The 13,518-nt window shown below is 45.3% G+C and overlaps 1 long non-coding RNA gene across 1 annotated transcript; it reads left to right on the forward strand.

Annotated features, from left to right (window-relative positions):
- The first annotated feature begins 78 nt into the window (after positions 1-78).
- LOC123484083 lies at positions 79-13,181 on the forward strand. The gene is made up of 4 exons (XR_006658397.1): positions 79-170; positions 2,004-2,109; positions 9,757-9,874; positions 10,375-13,181. It is a non-coding gene; the product is annotated as an uncharacterized LOC123484083 (long non-coding RNA).
- The last annotated feature ends 337 nt before the right edge of the window (positions 13,182-13,518 follow it).

Genomic DNA, 13,518 nt, shown 5'->3' on the forward strand with positions numbered 1-13,518 from the left:
GTTAATTGAAAGAGCTGTAAATGGTGACAATTGTTTAACAAAATTATGCTTCTTTCATCTCCTTCAAGAGATCTCTGAGATACTTGCCAGCGCTCTCAACCAGAATCTGGTGGAGTTTGAGCTAAAACCAGGAGCAAGAGTAATCGTTTACATCACACAGCTAACTTTGGGTAAGGAAAAAAGTTAGTATCAAGATAATTACATAAATTAACTGTATGTACTTGCATGAGAAATCAAAATGTTCTCTACATATTCTCCTGTTTTTTAACTGTTTTTGTTTCTTTTTGTGATGTCATAAATGCAATGTCATTTACTGGAGATAATGTCTTCATAAGCCATATTTGGAGAGCATAATATGTTTGTTTGTCACCATCCTGGGTGTATGAAGATTGGAGGAGGACATGGGAGGAAAGGGAGGATGGATTTGATTTTAAGTGGAAATCCTTGAGACAACGGATCTTTTATATCAATACGCCCAACATCTGTTCACTGTCTTTTACAGCCATCCAACCACAAAATGAGTGTTGCGCTGAGTATAATTATGTTGATTATTTAGTCCTTGAGAAGTTTGGTTATAAATGCATGCAAAAATCAGAATCGCATAAAAAGAATCATCAACATTACACCAGTTTGAGTGTTGGCTTGAAATGAGACAAATAAATAACTACTCTTGGCTGCAATTAAAATGATTTGCCAGTGTCCACCCAGAAACAACACAAAACCTGCTTCACAATGGAAAATATTTGTGTGTGTGGGTGTGTCACCTCAGAAAAGGTGGGAAGAACCTTCAAGCTGCTTCAGAAAGGTCATCGACATCACAGAGCTGGGGCTGGAAAATATACAAAGTAGAAAATATACTGTGCTCTACCTTTGATGAAATATATTAATATTCATTTCAAAGTCAATGTAATACCCCAGAGAGAGGGTGAGGTGGAGGTGTTGAATAGGATAATCAGCATCACACACTTCCAGTTTATTCCACAGTAAGTGTTGTAAAAGGCTAGTTTTTACCATAATTTAGCATTTACCTCAGAATATGAATGTTGCTATGCTTGTTTTAAGCAGATGGCTTTTAGTTGGAGGAAAGGAAACCATTTAGAAATAGCTGTTTCACACTACCGCCATCTTTTGAATTTGTGAAATTATAAACAGGGCAGGTTCTCATAATGCACTATCATTGCCGTGGATCTACCCATAATCCATAGCCGGATTTATTTACTGTTGCATAATACTCCCGAGTGGCGCAGTGGTCTAAGGCACTGCATCGCAGTGCTAGCTGTGCCACTAGAGATCCTGGTTCGAATCCAGGCTCTGTCGTAGCCGGCCGCGACCGGGAGACCCATGGGGCGGCGCACAATTGGCCCAGCGTCGTCTAGGGTAGGGGAGGTAATGGCCGGCAGGGGATGTAGCTCAGTTTGTAGAGCATGGCGTTTGCAACGCCAGGGTTGTGGGTTCGTTTCCCACGGGGGGTATAAAAAAAAAGTAATGTATGCACTAACTGTAAGTCGCTCTGGATAAGAGCGTCTGCTAAATGACTAAAATGTAATGGTAATGTAAATGCATAAACCTGGTGGCGAAGTCGTCCCTTGTCCCAGCTCTGTTGTTTTGGGCCTAGACTACATCATCACACATATCAGACAAAATAAATGACATTTGTTGCTGTATACGGGCCACTGGAAGGGAATCGTTTTTTGACAATGTTGTGGCTCCAAAACAAAACTTTATTGTACACTGTGGTCCTGTATAATACAATTTTGTTTTAAACAAATTGATTCAAGTAAAGCATATGCATTGAATGTATATAGCCTACTGTACCAGACTATTGCGATGCAAAAAATATATCTCAACTGTACCCCATGGTTGTTATTGGTGATACAATACAGTATAGGATCAATTGTGGCAATGAAGGAAGAACATCTCCAAGGCAATCCCAGATTAGCCTTTATTGTGTTGCTATGTTCTTGTTATGTTTAACGTTGGTCTTCCTCTACCCTCTGTTACAGCACCCTTGGTGGATTCCAGCCCGAGACACAGCAGTTCAGTCATGCTGATGCTCCTATCAGTAGTATTCCTGGGTTTAGCAGTGTTTCTCATCTACAAATTCAAGAGGTATGTACAGTACTGTATGATTATATCTTTGTACACTGTATCGCAGCACTGCTGTAATCACCTGACATCATCATTAATAATGCATATTATAATAATATGCTAGATTGATAGGGCCTGCATAAATGAACGATGAACTAATGACGTTCCTTTGAAATAACTTTTCAAATTATTCTGTAGATGTAGTAAACAGATTTAGAGTGATTTGGATGCATGAGGCACATGTGTGAATCAGTGATGATATGTTAAGAAAACTATCATTAAATTGCTTAATATGCTGTTGCCGTACTTTGGCTGTTAGTAGCTGAATTATGAAATGATGGAAAAGTCTGCGGAAAACGCATCAATTATGGATATGGAATTTCCCACATTAATCTAAAGAGGAAACAGATTTATTGAAATGTCACACATGACAAAGCAAAACAATTAAATAACAAAATTACTTGTTGATTAAACACATTTCTAATCATAAATATCAATGGGGAAAGATTTTTCAGAGATTATGCAAAATGTATATGCATTAGGATTACATTTTTAAATCACTCCTAGACATTGATGTCAAATGGGAATTTAATGATGGATAGATGAAGATTTTCATAGTGGCTTCATGATAATAACATGTGCAGGGGTTAATTTAGTCTTGTCATCATACCAACTCTGAACGAAAACTGTAATATACATCTTTGAGAAATGTTGCCAATGGGACGGACCATCATTGAATAGTCATTCTCTATTGTAACATGGCTGTTGTCTGTCTACATTTACCAATCTACAGAATAAATCCCCTGGATTTACATATACAAATGAAAAAAAGTATTTGATCCCCTGCTGATTTTGTACGTTTGCCCACTGACAAAGAAATGATCAGTCTATAATTTTAAAGGTAGGTTTATTTGAACAGTGAGAGACAGAATAACAACAACAAAATCCAGAAAAACCCATGTCAAAAACGTTATAAATTGATTTGCATTTTAATGAAGGATATAAGTACCCCCTCTCAATCAGAAAGATTTCTGGCTCCCAGATGTCTTTTATACAGGTAACGAGCTGAGATTAGGAGCACACTCTTAAAGGAAGTGCTCCTAATCTCAGCTTGTTACCTGTATAAAAGACACCTGTCCACAGAATCAATCAATCAATCAGATTCCAAACTCTCCACCATGGCCAAGACCAAAGAGCTCTCCAAGGATGTCAGGGACAAGATTGTAGACCTACACAAGGCTGGAATGGGCTACAAGACCATCGCCAAGCAGCTTGGTGAGAAGGTGACAACAGTTGGTGCGATTATTCGCAAATGGAAGAAACACAAAATAACTGTCAATCTCCCTCGGCCTGGGGCTCCATGCAAGATCTCACCTCGTGGAGTTGCAATGATCATGACAACGGTGAGGTATCAGCCCAGAACTACATGGGAGGATCTTGTCAATGATCTCAAGGCAGCTGGGACCATAGTCACCAAGAAGACAATTGGTAACAAACTACGCCGTGAAGGACTGAAATCCTGCAGCGCCCGCAAGGTCCCCCTGCTCAAGAAAGCACATGTACAGGCCCGTCTGAAGTTTGCCAATGAACATCTGAATGATTCAGAGGAGAACTGGGTGAAAGTGTTGTGGTCAGATGAGACCAAAATCGAGCTCTTTGGCATCAACTCAACTCGCCGTGTTTGGAGGAGGAGGAATGCTGTCTATGACCCCAAGAACACCATCCCCACCGGCAAACATGGAAACATTATGCTTTGGGGGTGTTTTTCTGCTAAGGGGACAGGACAACTTCACCGCATCAAAGGGACGATGGACGGGGCCATGTACCGTCAAATCTTGGGTGAGAACCTGTCACGGTTTACTAACCCAGAACCCAGAAGCAGACCAGGACAAGGTGAGTTGAAACGAAGGTGAGTATTTATTTAACAGATTCAAAAAACGATGTAGAATAATCCAGGGGACAGAGCGGACGGCGGAGATGAGTTGGTGGAGGTGCAGTGGTAGATCCAAGAATGGCTCAGCAGCCGCCGACAACCAGGCAGGGGTTGGGTGAAGGTTCCGGGAGATTGACTGCAGATAGAAACAAAACGGAGGTAAGTACACGGCAAGCCAACAAGGTGCAAAACAACAAAACTAACGCTAGAAACTCCAAGGCTGATACACTGACAAACATACTGTTCATGGCTAACGATCCGGCAGGGAATGGATGTCAGGTCAGGGCTTAAGAAGGGTGATGATCAGGACCAGGTGTGCAGACCGCTGATGAGATGCAGGTGCGGTTAATCGGGAGATCTCCCGCCTAGCAACGTCGCCCGGCAACCAGGCTGGGAGCGTTCACGAACCCTCAGGAAACTGGAGATTCCGAGCAGAAAAATGGCAACACAGGCAGGAACCGACTCAGGATGCAGGGTTCATGACAGTACCCCCCCTCCGACGAACGCCACCGGGCGGACTACCCGGAGCGCCAGGATGGAGGCGGTAGAAGTCACGAAGGAGGTCAGCATCCAGGATCTGGCACCGAGGAATCCAACTCCTCTCTTCAGGAACATAATCCTCCCAGTCCACGAGATACTGGAAACCCCGGCCTCGCCGTCTGGAATCCATAATGCGGCGCAACGTGTAGGCAGGACCACCTCCGATCATCCGAGGGGGAGGAGGAGGAGGCGGAGGGGGAACAGAGGACTGAGGAGAACAGGCTTGAGGCAGGAGACATGAAAGGTGGGATGGACTCTGAGCGTTCTAGGTAACTTGAGTCGAACCGCCACAGGATTGATCACCTTCTCCACCACAAACGGACCAATGAACTTCGGTGACAGTTTCTTAGACTCAGTCCGCAGAGGAAGATCCCGTGTGGCCAACCAGACCCTATCTCCGATGGTATAGGTGGGGCGGGAATCCGGCGACGATTCGCCTGGAGCTGATACCGGTCAGAAACTCTAAGGAGGGCCTTTCTGGCCCGATGCCAGGTCCGGTGGCAACGACGAATGTGGGCCTGAACAGAGGGCACTGAGAGATCCTTCTCCTGAGAAGGAAACAAGGGAGGTTGGTAGCCATACAGGCACTGGAAGGGAGACATCCCAGTGGCAGATGTAGGGAGAGTATTGTGGGCATACTCAACCCAAGGCAACTGAGAGACCCAGGAGGTGGGGTTGGAGGAGACAAGGCAGCGTAGCGTGGATTCCATCTTCTGGTTGGCTCTCTCCGCCTGACCATTAGATTGGGGGGTGAAAACCAGATGTGAGACTGACTGTAGCTCCAATGGCCAAACAGAAAGACTTCCAGACAGCAGGGGTAAACTGAGGGCCACGGTCGGAAAATATGTCACTGGGCAACCCGTGGACCCTGAAAACCTCCCTAACCAGGATCTCGGACGTCTCAGAGGCCGAGGGAAGCTTGGAAATGGGCACAAAGTGGGCGAACTTGCTGAATCTGTCCACGATAGTCAGAATGACCGTGTTCCCCTCAGAAGAGGGCAACCCAGTGACAAAGTCCAGGGCCAGATGCGACCATGGTCGCCGGGGAATAGGGAGGGAGTGAAGTAGTCCAGAGCTGGGCCGGTTGGCACTCTTATTCTGCGCACACACTGGACAGGCAGCAACAAACCTCCGAGTATCTTCTCCCATGGCCGGCCACCAAAATCGTCTGCGAAGTAACGCCATCGTCCGGGCCACGCCAGGGTGACAAGCCATCTTGCTGGCGTGGGACCATTGGAGGACAGCAGAACGAACCGACTCAGGCACAAACAAACGACCGGGTGGACCGTTACGGGACCGGGCTGCGTCCGAAGGGCCGCCATAACCTCCTCCTCAATCCTCCACATAACTGCTCCCACGACACAGTTCCGGGGAAGAATCGTCTCGGTCTTGGCCCCACTCTCCTCCGTCTTGGAGAACATCCGGGACAAGGCGTCCGCCTTGCCGTTCTTAGACCCAGGTCGGAACGTCAGGGAAAAATTAAAGCGTCCGAAAAACAAAGCCCACCTGGCCTGACGGGAGTTGAGACGTCTAGCCGATTGCACGTAAGCAAGATTCTTGTGGTCGGTCCAGACAATAAACGGTTGCTCCGCCCCCTCCAACCAGTGGCGCCACTCCTCCAAGGCAAGCTTCACCGCGAGAAGCTCCCGGTTACCCACATCGTAGTTCCTCTCCGCAGACGAAAGACGACGAGAGTAGTAGGCGCAGGGATGGAGTTTCCCATCAGTGGAGCATCGCTGGGACAGGATGGCGCCAACCCCCACATCAGACGCATCCACTTCCACGACGAACTGACGGGCCGTGTCAGGTTGAGAGAGAATCGGTGCGTTGGTGAATCGCCTCTTCAAATCCAGGAACGCTCGGTCCGCCTCAGGGTTCCAACTGAAGGTCCTGGTACTGGAAGTCAGGGCACTTAAAGGAGCGGCCACACGGCTGTAATCCCGGATGAATCTGCGATAGAAATTCGCAAACCCCAGAAACCTCTGGAGCTGCAATCTCGTACCGGGCTGGGCCCATTCCAGAACCGCCCTAACCTTCTCCTGGTCCATCCTGATCTCTCCCCTGGAGATGATGTACCCGAGGAAGGATGTAGTGTGGGCGTGAAATTCGCACTTCTCGGCCTTCACGAACAGGCGATTCTCCAACAATCGCTGCAGAACCTGCCTGACATGCTGGACGTGGCTGGAAGGTTCCTTCGAGAAGATAAGAATGTCATCCAGGTAAACAAACACAAAGAGACCGATCATATCTCTCAGGGACGTCATTCACCATACTCTGGAACACTGCTGGAGCATTGGTCAGTCCAAACGGCATCACCTGATACCGAAGTGACCCATCGGTGTATTGAAACCCGTCAACCACTCGTCCCCCTCTCTGATCCGGACCAGGTGATACGCATTGCGTAGGTCTAGCTTGGTGAACACAGTAGCACCCTGTAAGGAGTCGAAGGCAGAGCTCATCAAGGGCAGGGGATACTTGTTCTTGACCGTGATATCATTCAACCCCCGATAATCAATACACGGTCGAAGAGAGCCATCCTTCTTACCCACAAAGAAGAAACCTGCCCCCAGGGGTGATGATGAGGGACGAATGAGACCAGCCGCTAGGGACTCCTTGATGTAGGTCTCCAAAGCCTCACGTTCAGGTCGGGAGATGCTGTATAACCGTCCCTTGGGATAGACAGCTCCAGGGAACAGGTTTATGGCACAGTCATATGGTCGGTGGGGGAGGGAGTGACAGAGCCCTCTGCTTACTGAACACTTCCCCAAATCGTGATATGTCTCGGGAACCAGGGACAAATCTGGGGGTCTAGCCTCAATCACCTGACTGGGAACAGAATGGGAACAGGCAGTCTTGAGGCAGTTAGCATGACACTCAAGGCTCCAACTAGTTACCTTGCCAGTCACCCAATCGAACGTGGGATTGTGTTCTTTCAGCCAGGGGTATCCAAGGACCAGAGGAACATGGGAAGAAGGCAGAATGAAGAATGAGATCACCTCAGAATGATTCCCTGACAACAGCATCTTAACCGGTTCAGTCCTCATCGTGATACGTGCCAGACTACTGCCGTTCAGAGTGGTAGCTTCAATGGCTTCCGGTAATCGCTCCTTGGAAAGCCCCAGCTGTTCCACCACTTCGGCATCAATAAAGCTTCCATCGGCACCTGAATCGACGAAAGCGTTAATCGCTAGACTCTGATTCCTGTTCATGAGGGTCGCCGGGAAACGGGGTCTGACAGAGGTATTGAGAGGTTGAAACTGGCTCGCTAAAAGTCCTCCCAACTTTAGCGAGCCGAGCAGTTTGACGACCGCCGGGAACAAGTGGACGGTCCCCATTGCTTCTCCCTCCTTCTCTCTCGAACTCGGTTTTCCACCCGAATAGACAAGGCTACCAAGCTGTCCAGGTCACTAGGCTCCGGATAGGAGATCAACTCATCCTTGAGCTGCTCCGACAGCCCCTGGTAAAAGGCCGCTTGCAGAGACTCCTCATTCCACCCACTCTCCACAGCCAAAGTCCTGAACTCGATCACGAAGTCGGCAACGCTGCGAGTTCCTTGGCGGCGAAAACAGGCGCCTAGCTGCGTCCATACCTCGGACGGGATGGTCAAATAGCTTCCTCATCTCGGCCGTGAACTCCTGGTATGAGGCCATGCAGGTGTCCTGTTGTTCCCAAACGGCTGAAGCCCACTCCAGAGCTCGACCACGCAGCAACTCAATGACAAAGGCTATCCTAGCCTTGTCTGTGGCATAAGAGTGGGGCTGTAGATCGAACACTAATCCACACTGCATAAGGAAAGAACGGCATCTTCCCAACTCCCCCTCATATTTATCAGGCGTCGGAACCTTGGGCTCACGGTAGGGCACAGCTCCAGAAGTGGCAGGCGAGATGGGTGAAACCGGTCGTGGATTCTCCACCGGCAAACTGAGCTGAGCCTGGATCTTCGTCAGACTGGTAGAAAAGTTCCGAACGGACAAAGCTATCTCCTGTAGCGCCGTGCTATGTTGTCCCAACATCTTCTCCTGATGGGTAATGGCATGGCGAACACAGTCCAGGTCCGCTGGGTTCATTTCTGGCCGGATCGTTCTGTCACGGTTTACTAAGCCAGAACCCAGAAGCAGACCAGGACAAGGTGAGTTGAAACGAAGGTGAGTATTTATTTAACAGATTCAAAAAACGATGTAGAATAATCCAGGGGACAAAGCGGACGGCGGAGATGAGTTGGTGGAGGTGCAGTGGTAGATCCAAGAATGTCTCGGCAGCCGCCGACAACCAGGCAGGGGTTGGGTGAAGGTTCCGGGAGATTGACTGCAGATTGAAACAAAACGGAGTTAAGTACACGGCAAGCCAACAAGGTGCAAAACAACAAAACTAACGCTAGAAACTCCAAGGCTGATACACTGACAAACATACTGTTCATGGCTAACGATCCGGCAGGGAATGGATGTCAGGTCAGGGCTTAAGAAGGGTGATGATCAGGACCAGGTGTGCAGACCGCTGATGAGATGCAGGTGCGGTTAATCGGGAGAACTCCCGCCTAGCAACGTCGCCCGGCAACCAGGCCGGGAGCGTTCACGAACCCTCAGGAAACTGGAGATTCCGAACAGAAAAATGGCAACACAAGCATGAACCGACTCAGGATGCAGGGTTCATGACAGAACCTCCTTCCCTCAGCCAGGGCATTGAAAATGGGTCGTGGATGGGTATTCCAGCATGACAATGACCCAAAACACACGGCCAAGGCAACAAAGGAGTGGCTCAAGAAGAAGCCCATTAAGGTCCTGGAGTGGCCTAGCCAGTCTCCAGACCTTAATTCCATAGACAATCTGTGGAGGGAGCTGAAGGTTCGAGTTGCCAAACGTCAGCCTCGAAACCTTAATAACTTGGAGAAGATCTGCAAAGAGGAGTGGAACAAAATCCTTCCTGAGATGTGTGCAAACCTGGTGGCCAACTACAAGAAACGTCTGACCTCTGTGATTGTTTTGCAGAGGGGTCAAATACTTATCAAATACTTATTTCACTCATTAAAATGCAAATCAATTAATATAATTGTTGACATGCTTTTTTCTGGATTTTTGTTGTTGTTGTTAATCTGTCTCTCACTGTTCAAATAAACCTACCATTAAAATTATAGACTGATCATGTCTTTGTCAGTGGGCAAACGTACAAAATCAGCAGGGGATCAAATACTTTTTTAGCTCACTGTACGCAGAGGTGAACCAGGAGAAAGAGCAGGAGATGATCGGTTCGGTCAGCCAGAATGACAGCACGCCTAAATCACCCTCAGTGAGAAGGAGATGGACGCCAGGGTTAAACGTAAGATACATAGTCTGACAAATCGTTGTTTACTCTGTTATTAGCAAGTTACTGATTTGGTGACTTTGAACTTCCTTGTTGAGAAAGATCCACCAATTTTACACATACATTGTCCAAACTAATTATATTGGACTAGAACACATATGGGTCATATCTCCGTGTATAACAATGTTGACTTTTGAGCTGCAGTGTATACACTACATAGTGTTTAGAAAGTCTACATTGTTTCTTTACATGGAATTAACTGGTAGGAAAAAGGAGGAGTACTGTATCTTCAGAAGAAAACAAGGAAACAAACTAACGAATGGGTCAGCCACTAATGTCCCACTCATGAAACAACAGCTTAAGAGCTTTTGATAAGACAATGTAATCAAACCCCAGTAATTAACAGGCTGTATCAATGTCCAAGTAGTTATTTGTTTCACAGGCATCAAAGCCTCTACTAACAGTGGACTAACCCACATTGTTCTTATGTTGTGTTTTTTTTCTCTCTTCCCCAGGGCGAATTGGAAATGCCTGCGAGAGCACAAGGGAGATTCCTAACTGTACTAGCGTGTAAAGCCGAGGAAGGAATGCAACAAATGTATACAGACTTAAAGTATTGCCATTTTGAGGGTTTTCTCTTTTTTGGTTTATTTTGTAATTTCTCAAACACAACCCCAATGTTAACAGTTTTCTAAGGACCTCATTTATTCTGATGTGCATGGGTGTCTTGTTTGATAGCATCTATGCGGCAAATTTGAAATCCACTCAATTAGACAAGTTTTAATTACAAGTATGAGATACTTAGGCCTACTGTTACACAATTTGGATTACAAAAAAAGTGTTAATTTTCAGTCCATAATTGTCTTATTTAATGGACATTTATCAAAGCCTTTATCAAAACCTACGAAGAGAGGTATGTACATTTGTTAAGGTTTTACTTTTCATGAGGTATAAGAGTTTTGTCTGTATGGGCCAACATGTCTAGGTCTCCGATCTAACAGGGAATATTATTGAAAATGTACCATATTATCTTTAGATATCTGTTATCGCTCTGTATAAACTATTTGTATATTTACTTTCCACATGCTTGTAGTAAAAGTACAATGCCGAACACAGGAGATCTAGTCATGGCGTGTTATCAGTTCTTGAAAATGTGTTAAAAAAGCAAGATGTTATTTATAGAAAGAGTCCAACTTCATTTGTTTTTAATGAGGTCCTTGACTCATGCATGGTATTATTAAGGACACTATGTATATGTTGTAGATAAGCAAGTGTTGTAAATAGTTATTTTCTATTCATCAGAAGAGCTCACTAATTTTTACATACAGTATATATACAGACTTGCATATCCATCATTTTGTTAATTTATGGCTATACAATACATCTGTCTTGTACAAAGGGTTTAACTGTTAAGATGGGAATCATTTTTAAATATTAAACCAGGTTTACACAACGCCACCCCTGCTTGAAATGAAATAAAACACAGAATTGGTGGTAATTTCTACATGCATCATTGGTTAAACTCTTTGTAACAGACGACACTTTCCATAAGCATCATGGGATTATTTCTATTGTTTGCCCTTTGAATGTAACGAGAAATGGAATCAGCCATTTATGATCTGTGGATATAATTTGTGTCTGATTCATCAAGATGATCACATATTGTTGTACATGTCAATTCAACACATTTCATCAGCTTCATTTAGAAGTTAGAAACCAACTGTTAAGTCAAGTTCCACCACTTGAATTCCCTAACGTAGTGAAATACTGTACACACAACAGTGTGCATGCTAGCTAGTAGCTAGTTTCCTCCACTACACTGCTGTGCAATGCAGTCCTCCGAAAGCTGTCATCAGCAGGAGTAGAAGCAGGAGCACCAGTCAGCCAGTCAGCAGCTTGAAGGCACGCACATTTCCCCTGGCAGCAGGTGTAGCCAGTCTGGCTGTAAACAGAGATGGGTGGATGGTTAAGCACTGAATGCACCATGCCGAGCTATCCCAGAATGCCGTTCCTGGAGTCGGCACGTAATGACACACAGGAGAGTGAGAGGACAGAAGGACAGGGATGTTTAGAGAATGTTGCACAAGTGTATGACAGGAAAGTGTTTCCCATGATAGTGTACATAAGTGTGTGTTCAGTAGTAAAGGAAAGAGGTGGAGCTTCTGTATCTGTATTCCCTTGTTACATTGTAACAAGAGTGGTGTTACATTCTAATAAGAGTGTTATAGCAGTTGTCATTGCAAGCCGTTGCTGTAGCGACATCTAACGTTGTTATGATGCATGAAACTCCATCCACAGAGGCAGTTTTTTCCGCTCCGGTTCCATTCTTCAATGACACGACCTAGCAAAGCAACACTTTGTTTTGTTGAACGATAATTGCATCATCCTCACTATTTGGTTTGTTGTTGACAACTCATTTTGATGTTCTCAATGTCACCCCTGCTTTGTTCAAATACTTATTAAAAAGAAAGATTAACAGAGTTACAGATAACGGGAACATGGAAGTGTTTCTTCTTTGTGTCATCTCTGCCACCACCAGTTCCTAAGGCGACTCCTCCACTGCCTCCACTGCCTCCACTGGTAGACAAAGCTGAACTAGCTGACCTAGGTCACTGAGAGTTCATCCACATGTATAATTCCTTTTATTTCTCCTGAATTTCTTCGGAAAGACATTCCTTCGGCATGTAAGACCATTATATCGGTGGAGTACAACCATTCATCCCATGAGCCTCGAAGCTCCTTTCGCCTTATGAGCAGGAAACATGCGTTGGCATTTTAGCCTTGGTCGTCGATCATTCAAAAGTGATAAGATCTTCAGACATCCTTCAGAGGCAACACTGACTCTGAAAATACATTTTCTTGTACAGCTGCAGGTTTGTAGGGAAAGTATTTGGTTTTGTTATATTTGTTACAGTTTGTGTGCTTATTTAATGGTGTAGATATTTTGCTCCGCAATGTTTGTTTGAATAGTTTTCTCTTGTGTTCATTGCTTTACATCAAATTCTATTGAGCTGGTTTGATTACTTTTTCGTACAAATGTTGAACACCTATTATAATACTATATATGAAATCTGAAAGGGAATCAAGGTTGTAAAATTGGAAATCTTAGCTTACTAAGATGCGGTAAAGAGGTCAATGGAACTCGACCAAAACAATGAAAATGACTTGGAAACACGTGGGGGAAAGATGCCATGGAGGAAACTTCCTGAATCTCCTCATTGCCCCCCAGCAAAATGTGCCTATATGTATGCAATTGTTTATATGTGTATTTCACACTACGTTGAGGAAAAAAAATCGGAGTATATTGCTTGTATGGATGTCATCGTGACCCATCAGCTGCATTACAGTTAAAAACGACTTTGACTACCACCATTGATTTCTGTATGCTAGCTATGCTACCAGCTTATACGAACAGGAGTTAGCATTTAGCAGTCACCTCTTTAAACCTGAAAAGGGACAACTTCTAAATGTTATGCAGCGAAAACAGCTAAATATATGCAAATCACACTTTAGTAACCACTTTGTGGGCCTGTTACAATACATAAATCGTGATGGATTTGACATCTACCTACTTTGTTAGATCAGATTTGTTGAATGTGCGCCAATCCCCAAAGTCTGTGTTTCATTGACCTCTTTAACACATTTATTCTAATTCTAAG

The sequence above is a fragment of the Coregonus clupeaformis genome, unplaced genomic scaffold (assembly GCF_020615455.1).
Source record: "Coregonus clupeaformis isolate EN_2021a unplaced genomic scaffold, ASM2061545v1 scaf0186, whole genome shotgun sequence".
In the NCBI taxonomy this organism is placed as follows: Eukaryota; Metazoa; Chordata; class Actinopteri; order Salmoniformes; family Salmonidae; genus Coregonus; species Coregonus clupeaformis.